Consider the following 5,666-nt stretch of genomic DNA (forward strand, 5'->3'; position numbering starts at 1 on the left):
GTTCAAGGTAGGTCAGAGACCTACGTGTAGAAGCCAAACTATAAAGATCACCAGAAGGTGGGGGGAGGGAAGAAAGTTAAAAGTCCTAAACTATGGCATGCAACCCATAAGCAGGAAACAGCAAAATAGATAAATAGGACTTCCTAAAAATAAAACCATAATCCTTTTGTACATCAAAAATATTTCTAATAGAGTAAAAAAAACATCCACAGACTGATAAAAAATATTCAAAATGTCATGTCTGATAAGGAATTCATATTTAAAATTTATAGATTATTTTTGCTATTATTCTATTAAAAATAATTTTTTTGTCCTTTGAGAAAGGCATTATGGTAACTTGGATTCAAATTGCATTTGATTTATGGAATATTTGGAAAGAACTGCTTTACAAAATCAAACATTTTATCCCACAAACACCATATGTCTCTTCATTTATGTTCCTCCATTTAGACTTTTATCATTTTTTTTCTGTAAAGAAATTGTACCATTTTGTTGAATTTGTTCCTTGATTTGCTATAATCTTGTTGCTACTGTGAGATGCTTATTTTTCTCTCACTTTCTACATAGTTCTTCCAAACACAGCAGTAGTTGAAAGGAAGAATAAGCAATTCTTTTACAGAAGAAAAGAAGCTAGAGATGATCCTTTGGTAAAAGGCAAACAGATAGAGGATGAGCATTCTAAACAAAGGTAATAGAGGATATTGTTGTTGTTGTTGATTTCTGTTGAGCATGACTCATAGCGACTCTATGAACAAAATACCTGAAGCCTTTCTCTAACTATTGTCATTTCTCAAAGTTCCTGAAGGTTCCACAGGCATGTTGTTTAGTGTGCATGAAACTGGGAACAGTTTGGCTTGGCTTGAGTTGAATGTAGAAGAATGAGATATGAACTTAAACAAATGAAAAAAGACCAGGCTAATCAGGTTTAGGAATATAATGGTTTTATTTCTTTTTGCCAATCACCTTGTTTACATAAAATTATTTTCCACTGCATTCCATGACTTTACAGCCATGGCTAGAGTGGGCTTATCTTTCAGTACAGCATGTTGTCATGTGTGGGGGAGTTGGAACTGCCTCACAACTGATCTTCCAGCAGGTTTTCAGAAGGTATACTTTTCATGGTAGGATATTGCCCATCTTTCTCTCATGGAGAATCTGGTGAAGTTGAAGCATATGAGTTGCAGCACAACTCCTTACCACAACATTACCAGAACTCTCCCAATAATGTATAGGGAGGAAGAAAGGAGCTGTTAAATTTTGAAAAAGAAAACGTATTTTTAAAGTTGTTGGATGAAATAATAGCTCAAGACATAAGAGTAAAAAGAATACACCAACCAAAACCAACCTACTGCCATCCAAATGGTTCAAGCTAACAGTGATTCTCCATTCACTGGAGGTTTTTTAAGCTAGAAACCAATATAAGCAAAACCTCTCCATCTTTCTCCCTCAAAGTAGTCCTCTGTGGGTTAACATTGCCAACCTAGACAAGAAAGAAAAAAAAGTCTGAGAGAAAGGAAGAGTATAGAGGCATCCAGAAGCCATAACTGTGATAGTATCTGGTAGTAAAGAGCTGAACTTCCCAGCGAGACTCCAAAGAGTAACAGTAACCCTAAGCACTGGAACAGATGTCTGTCTTAGAGAGAGGCTGCTGGGTGTGCCTGGGCTTGTGCTCAAGAGCTTTGGGAGGTTCCAGTTTCCAAAAGGCTCAGACATAGTCAAGGAAACAGAAAACAATAATCCATATGCCAAAAATGGAATTGAGATCTTCTAAAAGCAATTCTGTGGGAAAATCATTGATTAACACTTGGAGCTCAGTCAGCATTAGAACATCATAACTATATAGTAGCACAGATTTAGCTCTTACAATATGTTACATGCTATTGTGTTGTGGTGGTGTTGATTGCCTTTGAATGAGCACAACTCATAGCGACCCTATGAACAAAATGCCTGAAACCCCTCTACAACTATCAACAATATTTATCAAAGTTCATAGAGGTTCCAGAGGCAAGTTGTTTAGGAAGTGGATGCCACTCCTGCTACTATAAAAACTTAACACGTAGTAATCTATTTAATGTAACACTTTACTCAGAGCAAGCAAGAGCTCCTATTAAAAAAAATCTCATTTTAAAGTCCAAAATACATGAAAAATAAACACTTGAGCATCTTCTCACTCAATCTGGGGCTCAGCACTAACACAGTATAGTTTATTTATGAGAGGTCGAATACCACATCTCCCCACGTCTCATCCCCCCCAAAACATACCTTAACTCCAAAACCTGCAAATGTTACCTTATATGACAGTCTGCAAATAAAATTAAGCTAAAGGTGGGGAAAATATTCTGGGTTCTTTTGGTGAGTGTTAAATCCAATCTCAAAAAAAGAAAAAAACCCAGTCTAAAGTGTCCTCATACAAGAGAAGCAGAGGGGCATTTGACACACAAAGAAGGTAATGTGACCCCAGAGGCAGAGATTATAGTTCTGTAGCCACCAGTCCAGGAATGCAGACAACCACCAGAAACTGGAAGGAATATGCCGAAGTAAGATGGAGCTTCAAAATCCTTGTCACCAAGGAGCAACCTGGTTTCACCCTCTCCAGGACAGACCTGTTTATACTCTTGACAATCTATGGTATGTTTGACACTCTTCTCTAGCACAACTTAAAGACATTCATTCTTCTTCTATCATCCTTAGTCATTGTCCAACTCTCATACGTGTAGCAAGCAACTGAAAAGACCATGGCCTGGATCAGGTGCACCTTAGTCTCTACACTGATATTGTTGCTCTTTAGCACTCTGGAGAGGTCCTTGATGACAAAATTTCTTCAAGCAATATAGCTTTTGATTTCCTGGCTACTGGTGCCAAGAGTGTTGATTGTGGTCAAAAGAAGATGAAATTGTTTACAAGTTCAATCTTTTCTCCATTTACCATGATGCTGTCAGTTGGCCCAGTGGTGAGAATCTATGTTTTCTTGATGTTTAGCTTCAATTCATATAGATGACTGCAGTCCTCGACCTTCTGCAGCAAATGCTTCCAGTTTTCAGTTTCAGCAAGCAAGGTTGTGTCATTTGCATAATGCATGTTGTTGATGAGTCTTCCTCTAATCCTGAAGTCACATTCTTCTTCATAAAGTCCAGCTTCTTGAATGATATGTTCTGTATATAGAGATTAAAATGATATAGAGAAAAGATACATCCCTGAATCATTCACTCTTGATTTTGAACCATGCAGTATCCCCTTGCTCTGTTTATATAACAGCTTCCTGGTCTAGGTTTTGCATGTTTTGTTGGGTGTTATGGAGTCAGAACTGACCAATCAATGGCCCTCCAGCAGGTTTTCAGAGGCAGTTTAGTCACACAGGAGGAGATTGCCCATCCTTCTCCTGTGGAGCATCTGGTGGATTTGAACCACTTGTCTTTGGCATTACAGTATAGTTTCTTAGCACTAATCCACCAGCACTCCTTAAATACATTCAAATATATCTATTTAAGTTTGTTTTTTTTTGTTTCTACTTTTAAACTTTTTGTTTCTTCACTCTTATGAAGCCCTGATTACTTTCCTTAAAAGAATGACTAGTAGTGTCATAGTGTCTGGTGGCTTAGTGGTAAGGATTAGCATTGACAGTGCAAAACTGTTATTGTTGCTGTGTACCGTAGAGTTGGAACCAACACATAGCTGAACCTCCAGCTGGTTTTCAGAGGCAGTTAATTGCTCGGTAGGTTAATATAACATCTTAGTGTATTGGTGTCCCGTACTGAAGGATGCACATTGGTAGAGGAGATTACTCAAGGGGTGAGAAACAGCACAATGTGGAGAAAGGACCTTGGAATTTCGTAGACTTCTATTTACATTCTTACACAATTCCATATTATCTGTAAGACCTCAGGCTCCAATCTTATCTACTCTGAATCTCAATTTTTTTTCTGTAAAATAGGGATAACTTCTCTTTCTTTGGCTGAACCAATTGCAACATTTAAAAAAAAGTCCACAAATACATTTATACCAGTTAGTCAATTGCTGACTGGTCAATACCGGCTAATGCAGCCTCAAATGTGTCAGAGTGGAATTGTGCTTTACAGGTATGTCAGTAGCTAACTTTTCAGAAGTAGATCCTCAGCCTTCCACTTAGCAGCCTAGTATATTACCTATTTATGCTACTCAGGGACTTCTAAAACATCTCAGTGACTAGCACAGAGTACATGCTGAAAAAATGGCATGTTGCTGTTGCTGTTGTTAGGTGCCATCGAATCAAGTATGACTCATAGCAACCCTATGAACCAAATATCTGAACTCAGTTCTGTCCTGAGCCATCCTCACACTTCGTGATAAACAGAGCCCATTGCAGCAGCCACCATGTCAATTGGTTGAGGGTCTTCCTCTCCTTCACTGACCCTCCACGCTTCCCAACATCATATCCCTCTCCAAAAATATCACCTCTTAGCAACATGTCCAAAGTATTTGAGGTAAAGCCTCATCATTCTTGCCCCCAAAGAGCATCCCAGATGCACTCTCTCCAAGACATATCTGTTTGTTCGCTTGGCTGTCCATAGAAAGCTCAGTGCTCTTCTACAACACCACAACTCACAGGCATCAATTCTTTTTCTGTCAGCCTTATTGTCCAGGTCTCAGATGCATAGCTAGTAATCAGAAAGACCATAACCTGAATCAGATGCACCTCAGTCCTCAAACTGACATCACTATTCCTCAATAATTTGGAGAGATCCCTAACTGCAGATTTCCCCATTACAATGTGTCTCCTTATTTCCTGACTGCTCGTACAAAGTATGACTATCCTTGAAAAGATGGGTTGACACAGTGGTTGTAGCAATGGGCTCAAGTCTAGCAGGGCTTATGAGGATGGCCCAGGACAGGGCAGGGTTCAGGTCAGCTGTTCAAAGGGTCCCCATGCGCTCCGGTCAACTCAACAGTACCTAATAAAACAGCAACATTATTTAGATGCTATCAGGGGTCTGTCAGGGATATATTTTTGTCTCCATACCTTTTCAGTCTGTATACAGAACAGATCATCCGAGACTCTGGGCTGTTTGAGGAGGAATGTGGCATCAGGATTGGTGGAAGAATCGTCAACAACCTGCGTTATGCAGATGACACAATCCTGCTCACTGAAACTGAGGAGGACCTGAAGCGCTTGCTGCAGAAGATCAAGGATTACAGTCATCAATGGATTGAAGCTCAATATCAAGAAAACAAAGATTCTCACCATTGGGCCAATTGGCAGCATCAGTATGGATGGTGAAGAGATTGAGATAGCTAACAGTTTCTGATTACTTGTTTCCACAGTCAACACTCTTGGTAACAGTAGCCAGAAATTCAGGAGATTAATTGCATTGGGAAAGTCAGCTGTGAGGGACCTCTCAAGAGTACTGAAGTGCAATAACATCAGGCTGGAAACTAAGGTGTGCTTGATCCAGACTATAGTCTTTGCAATTATATGCTATGCATCGGAGAGTTGGACAGTGAATAGGGATGATAAAGAATTGATGCCTTTGAGTTGTGGTGCTGGAGAAGAGCATTAAATATACCATGGACTGTTAGGAGAACAAACAGGTTTGTCCCGGAGAGGGTGAAGCCAGAATGTTCCCTGGAGTCAAGGATTCTGAAGCTTCGTCTGACATACTTTGGGCATGTTGCAAGGAGGGACTGATCCC

This window comes from Elephantulus edwardii, unplaced genomic scaffold (assembly GCF_000299155.1).
Source record: "Elephantulus edwardii isolate Elephantulus edwardi_28Jun2011 unplaced genomic scaffold, EleEdw1.0 scaffold00223, whole genome shotgun sequence".
Classification (NCBI taxonomy): Eukaryota; Metazoa; Chordata; class Mammalia; order Macroscelidea; family Macroscelididae; genus Elephantulus; species Elephantulus edwardii.